The sequence below is a fragment of the Pelophylax lessonae genome, assembly GCF_965119305.1.
Source record: "Pelophylax lessonae genome assembly, chromosome: 11".
In the NCBI taxonomy this organism is placed as follows: Eukaryota; Metazoa; Chordata; class Amphibia; order Anura; family Ranidae; genus Pelophylax; species Pelophylax lessonae.
This window is the reverse complement of record NC_138778.1, coordinates 174,511,866-174,529,565: the sequence shown is the minus strand read 5'-3', so window position 1 is coordinate 174,529,565 and position 17,700 is coordinate 174,511,866. Positions and strand designations below refer to the sequence as shown.

The window sequence follows — 17,700 nt, the reverse complement described above, 5'->3', positions numbered from 1 at the left end:
AGCGGATGTCAGCGGAGACATGTCCGCTGACACCCGCTGCCATCCGCATCCGATCCTGTCCGTGAAATCCGGACGGATGGAAACCCTATTTTCCATCCGTCCAGGGGATCGGATCGGATGAGAGCGGACAGGCGGTCCACTCTCATCCGATACCCCCATAGAGATGCATGGGGCTCTGACATCTCCCTCTCCGTACACAGAGCGGAGCGGGAGATGTCACCTTCCTGCTCAGCGAGGATCAGTGTTTACGATCCCCTGCTGAGCAGCACGGATCCGCCTATGGAAGCGGGCCGCGTGAAAGAGCCCTTAGGGTGGACTTATCTCTTAAGTGTGTTGATTTTTGGTTTAATTCATTCTACTGATGTGGCTTTAAATCTTTAGATTTTTGATAAATGTCAGTTATTTTGATACAATAAAGGTGGCAACATGTGAACTTTGTATTAATGATTCAAGTAATTGAATTTTAAATACGAGAGCAATACGCATATTGTACTACGCAATACACCCACTAGATCCAAAAACATCACTTTTATTGCTCCAAAAATGAAAGTATAAATTTAAAGTAGATTGGTAAAGTAAATTAAATAGTGTAATACCACACTTGTAGAGGAGTCATTTTGATTCAGGTAATCAAAAATAATATGAGCGGTGTGATGGTCGCCACAAACCAATGACAATTATCCAGCCGAATTACAGTTGTTTCTCTGCTCCTGTTGAAGGGATTAAAGAGAGCCAGTCATCGAGGGACATCTGAACGTCCTTCCGTAAATTTTTTTAACTGTGCCTCTTGGGGATTATCTGACCTTTATTTTGTACTTGTACTCACTCCTTATTGAAGTAAGCTGAGTGTCAACATCTAAGGCCAAATTATCTGTTGATCAGATCATTGATTATGGGAAACCCATGAAACTTTCATACAATTTGTCAGAATTACATGAAACAAAACTGAAGGCTTTATTTCACTATTTTATTCTCCTTCAGCAACTCTTGCAAAAATATAAGATATTAAGGCCCGTACACACGTACCGATTGTCGGCCGTAAATATTCAGCCAACGTCCGATCGGCCGATTGTCGGCTTGTTAATATGATGCTTCCGACTGCGACTTTTCGGCCGAACAAAATCTGGTGTGCATGCTATAAAATTTTTGTAGGCCAACACCAGAACGGCCGATTGTTCGTCAGTCAGTACAGATTTCGGCCGACAAAAGCCAGTTGAGCAAGACTGGGCATGCTCAGAGAAGAAAAAACACACGGAAAGTTAACCATCACATGACATCACTTCTGAAGTTGGTTTTTGTTGGCCGACAAAATTCATGTGCAGCCTTGAGCACTTTTCAACCAGCAGGACAGCACTGGACAAAAGACGGCCGATCGTTCGTCCGACAATCGGTACGTGTGTACGGGGCTTTAGTCTTGAGCTCAGGCAGGAGACAGGACAGCTTCTGTGGGGCCTTACAATCTGACAGGGGGTCAGGGTTCAGGCTCAGAGACAAGTAGCTATAGCAGTAGAGAGGTCTAACTGACCAGCTGGATAAGTACACATGCAGATCACCCTGACGGATGGCGTGGGCTCACCCGAGGTGCGGAGTCTTAGCACTAATTGGTAACCAGATCTCCCGATAGTGGAGATGGGTTTTGCTGCGTGTTAGTACAAGATGACAGTCCTCAGGATCGTTTCACTGAGCAGGCCAGGGTCCAGTAGCAGATATAGCAGGTTGGGATCAAGCAGAAGTGTAGTCGAAGAACAAGCCAAAAACCATCAATGAGTGGTAGTGGAGACAGCTGCAGATATGAAAAAGAGCAAGATAACCTGGCAAACAGGAAGTACAAAGGCACGGCTCAAATAGGAAGTTCATGGGAGGAGCAAGGAGTTCAAGGTTCACCAGAAATAAGGTACAATGCAAAATTATTCAAAAGATCAGACAGGAAATGTCCAGCATCTCAGATGGCTCAGCAAGAAGAGCTACTGCTCAACACAACAGAGGTTGTGGGTTCTGATCTTGGACCTGACACATTTCTGCTATGACAAGGAGAGAATGCCAGTACATACCTGCATGCATTGCTGTTAAAGAGGAAGTAAACCCTCCTCTGACACTTTTACCTATAGGTAAGCCTATGATAAGGCTTACCTATAGGTACTGTAAATATCTCCTAACATGTACCGTTTAGGAGACATTTACCTTACATGCAACCAGTGACGTCACTGGCGCATGCGCTCTGAAGGAACGGCCGCTGGTGCCGTTCCTTCAGAGTCCCGTGCCGTGACCGCGGCTCCGGCCAATCAGATGGCCGGATGCCGCGATCCCAGAAGATGGGTGACTGAACATGTCGCCCGTCATAGAGGTGAGCGGGCGGCATGGCGGGGGCTCGTTCTAAGGTAAGTATTGCATAATGAGCTAGTATGCGATGCATACTAGCTCATTATGTGTTTCTCTTTCATAGTGAAAAAGAAAAAAAAACAAAAAATTTGAGTTTACAACCTCTTTAACTGGAGGCAAAGCTACCCCTAGGAAGGAAATGTCTGTCTCTGACTGGTCGCTTTAAAGTGTATGTCGGGGCACAAATAAAAATAATATTCACTACACCTCTGCAATATATGCACATTTCCTCCACATTTTCCACTTTAAAGACCATACAAGTACAGAAAAATACCAGTTGATCTGCTAAAAATGCACTTGGCCTCTAAGTTCCAGCAGCATTTGAATGGTGTCAGCCCTGCTCAGTTTTCTTTTGCTAAGCTACTCAGACCATCAGCTACCCTTCATTGATATATTTACCAGACCAAGATAGAGCAAATAAGAGAAGTTCAGTTTTATAGTTAACATATGCATTAAGGTAGTATTAATATTAGAAATATAGCTAGGGTTTGGATTATTACTAGGGTAAAAGGTCAAGGATTGGGTTAAACATTGAGGCTGGGTTCACATTGTGCAGCGCGGGTCACATCAGGGGGTCCGGTGCATCCCTGTTCTCCGTTTAAGGGATGAATCAGGCCCGAATGTTTTCCCCTGAATTCGGACCTGAAACTGAGCCAGAGATGCACAGGACCCACGTGCAATGCGCTCCACGGCCATCCCGGAGATGTGTGAACCAGCTCCTTTGAGAGCCAGTCACAGTCTCCTGTCATGCGCATTGGATGCGGGGAAACCCACATCCAATTCGCATCAGTGTTAACAAAGCCTAAAGGTTTAGGTTAAGGTTATTGTCAGTTATATTAAAACTGAACTTTAAGCTAAAAATGTGGAGTTTCCTCCAGCCATTCCCAGACAGCACAGCCAGGAGGGTGACACCGCTTTCATTGGCTAAGGAATAAAGTGGTGCCACCTCCCTGCCCAGAGCCTGCTGATTGGACACTAAAAGAGTAGCAATGCCCCAATAAATCATCATTTCCGCTCACTCCTTTCTGCATGTTCCCTTTCAGCACATATTAATGCAGCAGAGCCTGTTTGGCTCGTAGTGCTGCCCCTCCCTCTTACAGTCTGAGTGACACTGTGCAGTGGATAACAGAGAGTAACAGGGTACTTCTATTAGCTGTATGAAAGATGCATGTTTTAGATTGTTTTTAAGGAATATACACTATATTGCCAAAAGTATTGGGACGCCTGCCTTTACACGTACATGAACTTTAATGGCATCCCAGTCTTAATCTGTAGGGTTCAATATTGAGTTGGCCCACCCTTTGCAGCTATAACAGCTCCAACTCTTCTGGGAAGGCTGTACACAAAGTTTAGGTGTGTGTCTATGGGAATGTTTGACCATTCTTCCAAAAGCACATTTGTGAGGTCAGGCACTGATGTGGACGAGAAGGCCTGGTTCGCAGTCTCTGCTCTAATTCATCCAAAAGGTGTTCTATCGGGTTGAGGTCAGGACTCTGTGCAGGCCAGTCAAGTTCCTCCACCCCAAACTTGCTCATCCATGTCTTTATGGACCTTGCTTTGTGCACTGGTGTGCAGTCATGTTGGAACAGGAAGGGGCCATCCCCAAACTGTTCCCACAAAGTTGGGATCATGAAATTGTCCAAAATGTCTTGGTATGCTGACACCTGAAGAGTTCCCTTCATTGGAACTAAGGGGCCAAGCCCAACCCCTGAAAAACAACCCCACACCATAATTTCCCTCCACCAAATGATTTAGACCAGTGCACAAAGCACAACGGTCCATAAACACATGGATGAGTGAGTTTTAGGTGGAGGAACTTGACTGACCTGCACACAGTCCTGACCTCAACCCAATAGAATAACTGCAAGCCAGGCCCTCTCATCCAACATCAGTGCCTGACCTCACAAATGCGCTTCTGGAAGAATGGTCAAACACTCCCATAGACACACTCCTAAACCTTGTGGACAGCCTTCCCAGAAGAGTTGAAGCTGTTATAGCTGCAAAGGGTGAGCAAACTCAATATTGAACCCTACAGACTAAGACTGGGATGCCATTAAAGTTCATGTGCGTGTAAAGGCAGGTGTCCCAATACTTTTGGTAATATCGTGTATAATTGAATGGTATTCAGCATTAATATTGCTGACAATAATAACATGACAACGGTGTCATTTATCATCATTTCAGTGTTATTTTCCCTCTTTGCTCACCAACGTCACCAGCGATCACTGGCCTATGTCTGCAGACTCTCTTTTACATAAACATCATTGTGCTGGTGGGTAATTAATCCTCCAGAGACTTTTACGCAGTGTCAGATGTTTACCCAGATTGGTGACTTCCCAGCAATAGAGTCAAATCTGGCAGAGACTAGAAGCTCTTCTATTCTTGGAGATCTTAGTCTGTTAGTGAGACACGTTGCAGAATCTGGGCGGGGTCAGGCGATTGCTTCAGTAAATGCAAATATTTTAGAGGAATCCTGAGCTGCATACAGTACTTGTTCCTTGTTACTGGCTAAAGTACTGATATACAGCATTAAACATAACAGCCAGGCAACCAGCTTTTTCAACTCAGCAATGGTATCTCCCAAATTTCACTCATGGCAGAAACACTTGTTCTGAAAATTCTATTTTCCTGGATGGCATGGTGATCCAGTGGCTTCATTACTGTTTCTAAGTACATATGATACTTGACAAGTCTTTCCTAACTGTTTTTCCCCATAGGAGCTTTTAAAATATTTTTTGGGTCTCGGGGAAGCCCTGTTGGTCAGTAGGAAGAATGCCCTTTACATTGGTGGTCAGTAGGAAGAATGCCCTTTACATTGGTGGTCAGTAGGAAGAATGACCTTTACATTGGTGGTCAGTAGGAAGAATGCCCTTTACTTTGGTGGTCAGTAGGAAGAATGCCCTTTACATTGGTGATCAGTAGGAAGAATGCCCTTTACATTGGTGATCAGTAGGAAGAATGCCCTTTACATTGGTGGTCAGTAGGAAGAATGCCCTTTACATTGGTGGTCAGTAGGAAGAATGCCCTTTACATTGGTGGTCAGTAGGAAGAATGTCCTTTACATTGGTGGTCAGTTGGAAGAATGCCCTTTACATTGGTGGTCAGTAGGAAGAATGGCCTTTACATTGGTGGTCAGTAGGAAGAATGCCCTTTACATTGGTGGTCAGTAGGAAGAATGGCCTTTACATTGGTGGTCAGTAGGAAGAATGACCTTTACATTGGTGGTCAGTAGGAAGAATGCCCTTTACATTGGTGGTCAGTAGGAAGAATGCCCTTTACATTGGTGATCAGTAGGAAGAATGCCCTTTACATTGGTGATCAGTAGGAAGAATGCCCTTTACATTGGTGATCAGTAGGAAGAATGCCCTTTACATTGGTGGTCAGTAGGAAGAATGCCCTTTACATTGGTGGTCAGTAGGAAGAATGTCCTTTACATTGGTGGTCAGTTGGAAGAATGCCCTTTACATTGGTGGTCAGTAGGAAGAATGCCCTTTACATTGGTGGTCAGTAGGAAGAATGCCCTTTACATTGGTGGTCAGTGGGAAGAATGTTCCTTTACATTGGTGGTCAGTGTGAAGAATGCCCTTTACATCTGTGGTCAGTGAAAAGAAAGTCCCTTACTGTGGTGGTCAGTGGGAAGAAAGCTTCATACATTGGTAGTTATTTGGAAGAATGTCCCCCTTACATTGGTGGTCAGTGGGAAAGAATGATCCTTAAATTGGTAGTTAGTGGGAAGAAAGTTCCTCACATTGGTGGTCAGTGGGAAGAATGCTTCTTACATTGGTGGTCATTGGAAAGAATGCTCCCTAAATTTGTGGTCAGTGGAAAGAATTCTCCTTAAATTCTTAGTTAGTGAGAGGAAAGGCCCCCTTACAGTAGTTGTAAGAATGCCACCCTTAACCACTTCAGCCCCAGTAAGTTTTACCCCCTTAATGACCAGGCCATTTTTTGCAATATGGCACTGTGTTGCTTTAACTGACAATTGCACGGTCGTGCCACGCTGTACCCAAATAAAATTATTGTACTTTTCACCCAAACAGAGCTTTCTCTTGGTGGTATTTGATCACCTCTGCAGTTTTTTTTTTTTTTTTTTTTGCGCTATAAACAAAAAAAGGTCGACAATTTTGAAAAAAAAACAATATTTTTTACTTTCTGCTATAATACACATCCAATAAAAAAATGTTAAAAATCTAATTTCTTCATCACCTTAGGCCAATAGGTGTTCTGCTACATGTTTTGTGTCTTTATGAACTTTTTTTTTTTTACTATTAATGGCCGCAATCAACGATTTTTAGCGGGACTGCTACTTTGCGGCGGACAAACCTGACACTAAGTGACACTTTTTGGGGACCAGTGACACAAATATAGCGATCAGTGCTAAAAAAACGAACTGTCACTGTACTAATGACACTGGCAGGGAAGAGGTTAACATCAGAGGCGATCAAAGGTTTAAGTGTGCTCCCAGGGAATGATTTATAACTGTGTGGGGGATGGATGTACTAGAGGAAAACAGAGATCCGTGTTTCTGCTTAGCAGAAACAAAAGATCTCCCTTTTCCTCTGTGACAGAACAGGGGTCTGCCTGCTTTTTATAGGCATACTGCAGTTTTTTCTCTCCTCCGAACAATTGGCGGATCCCGGCGGCCATCGCGACCACTGGACCCACTGATTGGCTCCCACTGTGTCCAATCGCAGCAGGAGTGGGGCTCCGGCAGCGCACGCCCCCAGATCAGTATATATGCGGAAGGCAGTCCGGAAGTGGTTAAAGTGGTTCTAAAGCCTCTAGGTTTTTTTACCCTAATGCATTCTATGCATTAGGGTAAAAATATCTTCTGGGACACAGCCCCCCCCCCCCCTCCCTCTCTCCCTTCTATTCTTGTCTGAGCCCCAGCACTGTGCATAAGAGCTGTGGCTCTCCTGGCTTTGTCCCTCCTCCCAGGGCAGATCGATAGCAGCAGGATCCATTGGCTCCTGTCAATCAACTCCAATGATGAGGGTTAAGGTGTCAATGTATGCAGCAGCAGGTCTCTGAAGAGAGCCCCGACGAGTGCCCCCATGGGAATCGACTTCCTATTGGGGGTACCAGCAAGATAGGAGGAGCCATGAGCGCTGACAGGGTACTCGAGAAGAGGAGGATCGGGGCTGCTCTGTGCAATTCTATTGCACACAGCAGGTAAGTATAATATGTTTGGTATATTTAAAAAAAATTCCATTACAACCAGATAAAGGACAGTTAAAAAGATCAATGGTGTCTATCTATTGGCTCTGCCAAGTGGTGTTGGACCTAGAACTATGCAGACACCGTCAGATGGGAAGCCACAGCTCAAGGAATCTCTAGCAACCTCTGGAAGGATAATAGGCTCCCCTGGTGTGCTAGGCAACCGAAATGTAATCTAGTGCCTAGTGAAATGTGTACTCAGTTATAGTGCAATCACTGATTTCCTCAGCCTAGGTGGGTCAATTAGATCCCAATGTGTGTGCATACTCCAGTGTCCATACTTAGCAAAGGCCAATTGCTTGCTGATGTCAAAGTGATGTCATTACTGACAGTGGAATTAGGTACACAGTTCTATAGGTGTGCTCCTAAGGATACTTTAATGAGAGCCAGTTATGATGAGGCTTATGTAAGAATCTGAATATACAGCCCTAAATTATTAAAACAGTGCAGGCTTACCTATAAAAGATTTATACCAATTCCTTTATTTAGCTGTGCTTATTTTATATGGGGTCGGAGGCTAATGGATGATGCCATGTTTCACACAGTTATCAAATTGGTTACTCTGTACATTGTATAAATCACTTTTTCATTATTTCTGCATTGCTTTATTGATTATGCCTGATTTTCTGGATCAGTATGCACCAAAATGTTAAGTGACACCCCCTATAACACCTCCAATCTACTGTCATTCCACAGGTATAGAAATTGACCCTTATTGTTTCATGCTTTAGTTCATCGCTATCCTGACTTTTTTCCCCCTCAGCGAATAGGAAAAAATCCCTGATTTCTATAATATCAATCCCTTATCACAGGTCAGGGACTCCATTATAATAATATATAATATAATCAGGGCCGGACTGGCCTACCGGGATACCAGGAAATTTCCCGGTAGGCTGGCAAGTCCCCCTGCCCCGGGGCTTGTTGAAAGTCAATGGCACCTGTACACTGCGCATGTGCCACCGCTCGGGAAAGCTGTACAGGCTCGGCTATTATCGGGCAGATGGTGCATGCGCGGTGACGTGATGGCATCGGGCGGCGCCATTTTTAAATGTAATGAGCCTCACCACAGAGTAAGTGAGACCCCTCCGCAGTCCCTGCATCTCTTCAGGAGATGCAGTGCTGCGGGCATGGTACAGGAGATTCCCCTGTACCATGCCCGCAGCACTGCATCGCCTGTACCATGCCCGCAGCACTGCCTCTCATGTACCATGCCCGCAGAACTGCCTCTCATGTACCTTGCCCATAGCCCTGCATCTCCTGTACCATGTCCACAGCACTGCCCTCCTGTACCATGCCCGCAGCCCCTGCATCTCCTGTACCATGCCCGCAGCCTCTGATATGTCCTCCTGTACCATGCCCGCAGCCTCTGACATCTCCTGTACCATGCCCACAGAGGCTATGACCACCTCCTGCCACGTCCGCCCTTTTACCACTTTAACTGGAATTTGCTCTTATATATATAAAGCCCTATATGCTTTCGTATCTGTCTTATCTATATATAATACACTCTTTAAATGTGCTTTAAAATGCATGGTTTTCCCTTTTATGAACAAAAAAATAATGACGTTATGCTGTTGGGCTGGTATTATAATGCTATGAGGCTGGTATGAAATTATTTGCAAAAGGCCTCGATGGTAAGGTTTGTCTTTTTGCTGATGACACAAAGATATGTAACAGGGTTGATGTTCCTGGAGGGAAACGCCAAATGGAAAAGGATTTAGGAAAACTAGAAGAATGGTCAGAACTCTGGCAACTGAAATTTAATGTGGATAAGTGCAAGATAATGCACCTGGGGCGTAAAAACCCAAGGGCAGAATGTAGAATATTTGACACAGTCCTGACCTCAGTATCTGAGGAAAGGGATTTAGGAGTAATTATTTCAGAAGACTTAAAGGTGGGAAGACAATGTAATAGAGCAGCACGAAATGCCAGCAGAATGCTTGGATGTATAGGGAGAGGTATAAGCAGTAGAAAGAGAGAAGTGCTTATGCCGCTGTACAGAACACTGGTGAGACCTCACTTGGAGTATTGTGCGCAGTACTGGAGGCCATATCTCCAGAAGGATATAGGTACTCTAGAGAGAGTTCAGAGAAGAGCTACTAAACTAGTACATGGATTGCAGGAAAAAACTTACCAGGAAAGGTTAAAGGACCTTAACATGTATAGCTTGGAAGAAAGAAGAGACAGAGGGGATATGATAGAAACTTTTAAATACATAAAGGGAATCAACTCGGTAAAGGAGGAGAGCATATTTAAAAGAAAAACTACCACAAGAGGACACAGTTTTAAATTAGAGGGGCAAAGGTTTAAAAGTAATATGAGGAAGTATTACTTTACTGAGAGAGTAGTGGATGCATGGAATAACCTTCCTGCAGAAGTGGTAGCTGCAAATACAGTGAAGGAGTTTAAGCATGCATGGGATAGGCATAAGGCTATCCTTCATATAAGATAGGGCCAGGGACTATTCATAGAATTCAGATATATTGGGCAGACTAGATGGACCAAATGGTTCTTATCTGCCGACACATTCTAGGTTTCTATTTCCAGGGTTGAATTTTATTCCCAGTCCCTGAATATAATAAAGAATATCATGGGTGGAGCTGGAACACATGAAGTGGGCTAGAACATCTAAATACCAGGTGGACAGGGATAGGCTCAGAAATTATGGCTGGGAGATCCCATTGTTGGGAGTATGCAAGACATAAAAGAAGCCAGGGACTGACTTCTCAAGTCTGAGCACCATGATTTTTAACTTAGGTGTACGTTTAACCACTTCAACTCCGGAAGGTTTTCTCCCATCAATGACCAGGCCATTTTTTTGCGATTCGGCACTGCGTTGCTTTAACTGACAATTGCGCAGTCGTGCGATGCTGTACCTAAATACAATTAATGTCCTTTTTTCCCACAAATAGGGCTTTCTTTTGGTGGTATTTGATCACCTCTAAGGTTTTTAGATTTTGCGCTATAAACAAAAAAAGAGTGACAATTTTGAAAAAAAACAATATTTTTTACTTTCTGCTATAAAACATTCCCAATAAAAAATCTAATTTTTTAATCAGTTTAGGCCAATTTGTATTCTGCTACATATTTTTGGTAAAAAAAATCCCAAAAAGCGTATATTAATTGGCTTGCACAAAAGTTATAGCATTTACAAACTACAGGATAGATTTATGGACTTTTTATTTATTTTTATTTTTTTATTAGTAATGGCGGCGATCAGCGATTTTTATCGGGACTTCGACATTGCAGCGGACAGATCGCGGACCCCTAACTGACATTTCTGACATTTTTGGGGGACCAGTGACATTAATACAGTACTGTAATCAGAGCTACATAATATGCACTGTTACTGTATAAATGAGTCTTTTAGGCCGCTTTCACACAGGGTGGTTTTGGTGCGGATTTACGTTCCGATAAGCAATGAATCCGCTCTCAGATCTCCTGCTAGTTGGAGCAGAGAGTGAGGATGACACATCTGTGTCCACTCAGTTTATGCAGAGCAGACATAAACAGAACCCACTCTGTTCTATGGACAGTCGGAGTAAACAGACTCCCCTGTCCATTTACACTTGACTACCCCCTGGTTAGATCCACCTAAATGGAAGAGGATGGATCCCCTTCCATTTTTTAGTGGACCAGATAGGACCCGGAGGTAGGCAGGTGTAAACAGACACAAGTCCATGGGGATGCATAGACCATCTGATCAAGTCAGCCTTAAAAACTGGCAGGCGGACTTGATCATATGGCCTGTGTGAGAGGCCTTCTAGATTTAAACTGGTCCTTTAGGTGGTTACAGAGACAGAACTCTATTGCTAGTATGTTGCCATATGGGCACCAATAAAATTAGTTAATTTACTTATCCCCTCCCTTATGACACCTAAGACCAGCCATGCACAGAGCAAATTTTTTTTCCTACAACCACGGGTTGCAGGAAAGAAATTTGCGCAATTCCCCCATCAACACAGACAGTGTTGATGTGGGAATACGTCCTGCTGGGTCATTGTCTTCCCCTGGTGGGGGAAGCCATGCCTGCTGGGAGAAGACAGTGATTATCACTAGCAGCTGCTAGCGATAATCCCAAGAGAATCCGGCCCATTAACGGTTGCCCATTAACAGTTCAAATCTCGCCACTTCCTTCTCAGCCGGCCGAGATGCGAAACCATGTTTGGCCGGCCTAAGCAAGGGTGATGTCATCATCCTTCTGGTCAGATCCCAGGAAATGCAGAGTACCCCAAATCTCATAGGAAGATGCTGCTGCACTGTGCTGTATTGTAATCTCACAAGATGTAGGGTACTCTGAATTCCCTGGGTTCTCATTGAAATGATGGTGCCATCACCCTCTGCAGTACAGAAGCCAGAGGAGAGGTACATTTATTTTTCCCCTTTGGGTGCTTTTTAGTGCAGTGGATTAAGATTAGGGAGGGGGGCCTTACTGAATATGTGTGGACCTTACATGTAGTGCAAGCTCTGCTAGCTTTTACATTCATATAGCATATATATATATATGTATTGGAAAAAAAAAAAAAAAAAGAGCATTCACTTTAAATATTAAACTATACAGCACATACAGGGAAATTTTCAAGTGAAGAGTGAAAGAAGTCTTTGGTTCCAAAAGAGGTACAACTGAGAACTCCGCTATCTTTTCGTGTTCTTTATTTAATTCTGTAATAAAATTGCCATTTATGAGGTCATTTATACTCTATATTGTATAAATAACTGTCCCAAATGAGACATTATCAAATGCAGTTTTAATCATGAGTGTTCTCTTACTCATCAAAGCCTCTACAATACCACATGCTGTCTTGTCTGTAATTATTAAAGAAATGTGTGCTGACAGCAGTGGATTCTGCCGGGGTAATAGTGACACGATTATGTCATTCTCATATAACCAGTCTGAGTATTATTACATGAGACAAGGAAGTCACTGCACTGTTTTCTGGTATTTATTAGTGATGGCTGTGCAGCTTGGGATTACATTAAACAGCTAAGTCTAGAATGATTTTAAAGTGTTAAAAAGGTCATTCGAAACAAAACACTTCACGTTTTACTTTTGCCTAGAGTGGGTAAGGGTTAGAACCTTCCGGAAGGGATTTCCTATCACTTCCTGTCTCAGTGGCGGTGCTGTCACCCAGACAGGATGTAAGGTCAAATATCCAACAGGAAAACAACAATAAAAAAGATGATAAGGGTTTTAGTATGACCGTAAGCTGGCCATACACCAGGAGAATTTTGTTTAAGGCTTCACACTTGAATCGGATGCTGCTCTCAGCAGGGGTCCAATGCGTCCCTGTTCTCCATTTCGGGGACTAATCAGGCCCAAATTTTTGCCTGAATTGGGACCTGAATTGGAGCCAAAGACGCACAGGACCCCCTTGGCAATCCGCTCTGCAGCCGCCACGGAAATGTGTGAACATGCCCCATTGAGAGCCGGGCACACTCTCCTGCCATGCAAATAGGATGCGGAAAAACCCACATCCAATTCACACTAGTGTGAACCCAGCCTAAAAAATTTAAAAAAGATGGAGAAATTTTCTTGAACAAGAAATGAAAAGGTGAGCTAACACCATAGACCTTTCCCATCCCATAGTCCCTGCTGTACTTATAGTGCATCTGACAGCCTTATTCCAAAATGGATTCAATTCATTTTTGTCTTCAAAATTCTACAAACAATACGCCATAATGACAACGAGAAAGAAGTTTGTTTGAAATCTGTGCAAATTTATTAAGAATAAAAATCGAAAAAAAATCACATGTACAGAAGTATTCACTGCCTTTGCTCAATACTTTGTTGAAGCACCTTTGGCACCAATTACAGCCTCAAGGCCTTTTGAGTATGATGCTACAAGCTTGGCACACCTATTTTTGGGCAGTTTCTCCCATTCCTCTTTGCAGGACCTCTTAACCACTTAAGCCCCAGAAGATTTGGCTGCTCAAAGACCAGGCTCTACTTGCGATTCGGCACTGCGTGACTTTAACGGATAATTGCGCGGTCGTGCGACGCTGTACCCGATTTTTTTTTTTGCGGGACTGCGACATTGCGGCGGACAGATCGGACCCCTGACTGACATTTTTGACACTTTTGGGAGTACCAGCGACATTACTACAGTAATCAGTGCTATAAATATGCGCTGTTACTGTCAAAATGACACTGGCAGGGAAGGGGTTAACTTTATTGGTGATCAAGGGGTTAAGTGTGTTCCTAGGGACGTGATTCTAACTGTGGGGGGGCGTGGCTTGTGATGTAACCACAAAGAAATACGTTCCTACATAGCAGGATCGTATAGTCTCTGCACTTACATCGGGGAGAATGACAGTGACAGGCGGCTTTGTTTACATCAGCCGTCTGCCTTTCTCCCTCTCCTGCGGGAGATCGCGAGTGACCGGTGGACATCTGAGCCGCCAGTTACTCGCGCGGGGATGCCTGTGAACGAGCGGGGGCGGGAGCGCGCCTCTGGCGGCGCGCACTCGCCCGCCCCCTACAGGCGGCTGAGCGAGCGACGTACCCCTACGTCACTTTGCCCAGCAGCGGCTGCCTGCTGCAATATATCTGCTGTGGGCAGTCGTTATGTGGTTAAGCTCCATCAGGTTGGATGGGGAGCGTCGGTACACAGCCATTTTTAGATCTCTCAAGAGATGTTCAATTAGGTTTAAGTCTGGGCTCTGGCTGGGCCACTCAAGGACATTCACAGAGGTGTCCTGTAGCCATTTCTTTGTTATCTTGGCTGTGTGCTTAGGGTTGTTGTCTTGTTGGAAGAGGAACCTTTGCCCCCAGTCTGAGGTCAAGAGCGCTCTGGAGCAGGTTTTCATCAAGGATGTCTCTGTATATTGCTGCATTTATCTTTCCCTTGATCCTGACTAGTCTCCCAGTTTCTGCCATTGAAAAATATCCCCTCAGCATGATGCTGCCACCACCATGCTTCACTGTAGGCCAGATGATGAGCGGTGCCTGGTTTCCTCCAGACATGACGCTTGCCATTCAGGCCAAAGAGTTCAATCTTTGTTTCATCAGACCAGAGAATTTTGTTCCTCAGGTGCCTTTTGGCAAACTCCAGGTGGGCTGTCATGTGCCTTTTACTGAGGAGTGGCTTCCATCTGGCCACTCTACCATACAGGCCTGTTTAGTTGAGTGCTGCAGAGATGGTTGTTCTGGAAGGTTCTCCTCTCTACACAGAGAAACACTGGAGCTCTGTCAGAGTGACCATCAGGTTCCTGGTCATCCCCAAGACTAAGACCCTTCTCCTCCGATTGCTCAGTTTGGCAGGGCTTCCCGCTCCAGGAAGAGCCCTGGTGGTTCCAAACGTCTTCCATTTATGGTTGATGGAGGCCACTGTGCTCATTGGGACCTTCAATGCTGCAGAAATATTTCTGTACTCTTCCCCAGATCTGTGTCTCAATACAATCCTGTCTCGGAGGTCTATAGACAGGTGTGTGCCTTTCCAAATTATATCCTATCAACTGAATTTATGACAGGTGGACTCCCAAGTAAGTTGTAGAAACATCTCAAGGATGATCAGTGGAGAAAACAGGATGCACCTGAGCTCAATTTTGATTGTCGTGGCAAAGGCTGTGACATGGTTTTCATTTTTAAGAAATTTTCAAAGATTTCAAACAAATTTCTTTCACATTGTCATTATGGGGTATTGTTTGTAGGATTGTGAGGAAAATAATGAATATAGTCTGTTTTGGAATAGGGCTGTAACATAACAAATGTGGAAAAGATGAAGCGTTGTGAGTACTTTCCGGATGCACTCTACCTCCATGGTTGGTGAACTGTCAGTGCTACGCATAGAAGAGGGTGAAGGGCAGAGGTTTTACATTTCTGGATCACTACATGGGCTGCCTGGGCACTGAGATTTCAGCAGTCAGGGAGATAAGTACAGCAGGGGTAGAGGGGAGGAAGTACTATGCTAGTAACCTATTCATTTTTTTTTCTAACCCTTTAACTGTGAATGTGGTTTTTGTTCAGAATATAATCATACTTATTATATTGTGCATGTGCATCCCAAAATCGAGAGTGGAATTCAAACAAATCCAACTACGTTTTCAAGCTTTCATAGGAAATAATATTATTGAATGCTGATGACCAATTTTCCATACAAACGTACAAACAAATTGCTACAGGTGTATGGTCAGTTTGTGAGTGTTTTAGTACTCCTTAAAAAAATGATGTTGCTGTGTGTTTTTACTTGAGATTTTCATTCACACCCTGAATGTTGATGCTGAGACTAAAGGGGCCCGTACACAGGATATGTAAATCGGAAGTAAAATTTTGTCCGACGAACGATCTGCCGATTTTCGAATTGTTAGTATAGTGCTTTCGACAGCCGATTACGAATTTTCGGACGACAAAAACTGGATGTGCAGGCTATAAATTTTTTTATCATACGTCAACGCAACGTCCAATTTTCGTTTAATTAGTACAGTTTTCGTCCGTAAAAAATCATGTGAGCAAGAGTAGGCATGCTCAGAAATGAAAGAACACATACAAAACAATTCAACACATGACATCACTTCTGAAGTAGAAGTCTGTTCTGGGAATTTTCGTATAAAAGTAACCTCTTCACTTTCGACATGAGACTAGCATGCAACAAAAAATGGACAAAAGATTGTCCGATAATCTGATTGTGTGTACAAGGCTAAAAAGTGAAGATCAATCTCCCCAACAGGGCAAGAGATAACAGTATAACATTTTTTTAGGGTCTAACCCTTCTTAACTGAGCTGTTTTTTGTCAGAGACTCAAAGTACTGACATTACTGATCTGCATAAGACCACAATGGTGGCCCTCAGATTTCTCTGATGATTTCCTTTAGGAATCACTAGCTGAACCACTATCTGAAAAAACAGCTCCTGTATATTGTAGCAGTAGGCACTCCCATTTGTGAAAGGATGAGAGGAGGTCAAAAACCCATTGGTGAACGGAATGGCAGAGGTGCCTGGTGTCACACACTTTGGTGGGAGAGTAAACTGAGAAATGTCAAACATTTTGTGTATCACTGTAAACTGAGGTAAATCTTAGCCACGATAAACGTCTGTGTGAAATAAAGCTATTTGATGTTCGTCAAACTTGATGACTTCAACCCATCCTTAGACATCCCACACCAGGCACTGGTGCCATTCTGTGCACTGTCCAGTTTTTGACCTCCTTTTATCCTACAATACCCACCTGAGAACCCATAAGAGGATGTAGGATTGGGACCTCCATGGCATTGAGAACAACTGATCTCATCCCACGTGGAGTTGGGGCTTTTTCTCCACCGATATTTTACTGAAGGTTGTGTGTAGTCACAGCCTTAAAAAAAAGTCATTTTTAATTTTCTCTAATCATAAAAATTATTTGAGATAATAACTTTGCTGTAGGTACCTACTACACTTTTAAGGAATCTCTGCCTCTTCCCTCTTTTTTATTTTGGTTGATACCTTGGGCTTCTTAATGGGTCTCCAATCTGCTTTTTCAGTCTAACCCTTCGGACCTTTGAGGACCACCACCACCTGTCACCCAGATGTGGGTCTTGGCCATGGCAGAGTGCCCAGCCTCCTTGTACATCATGTAAGAGGCTGGACTGTCAGTGGGTAGGGAGGACAGTGACCAGCTTGACTTTAGAACTATTAAAAGACCATGATGATGATGAGATCGGCACTTCTGGGTCTGAATCAGATATTCAGATACAAGAACTTTCAGATTATGGTTGGTATGGTTTGCCACCATCCCTTGTTACATATAAGAATAAAAAGGTTTTTCTCCTCAGATTGGGATTTTGTAGGCAAACAAAAACAGGGATATATAAAAAAAATACTAATTTTATTCAAAAAATACATAGATTAAGTTCAAAATTACATATATTGTTCACAGCATAATAAAATACATGTCATGGAACATTGAGAAAGGCTACCACACATGAATCGACAATATTGCACTGGGTATAAAACCCTTTGATAGAGTATAGGTCCTGATCCCTGATAGGACCTATACTCTATCAAAGGGTTTTATACCCAGTGCAATATTGTCGATTCATGTGTGGTAGCCTTTCTAAATGTTCCACGACATATATTTTATTATGCTGTGAACAATATATGTAATTTTGAACTTAATCTACGTATTTTTT

General features: G+C 43.5%; 1 protein-coding gene across 2 annotated transcripts in view; it reads left to right on the top strand.

The window, feature by feature from the left end:
* TMEM92 (transmembrane protein 92) overlaps positions 1-17,700 on the top strand; it is a 33,718-nt gene that overhangs the window by 14,178 nt on the left and 1,840 nt on the right. The window lies entirely within an intron of this gene.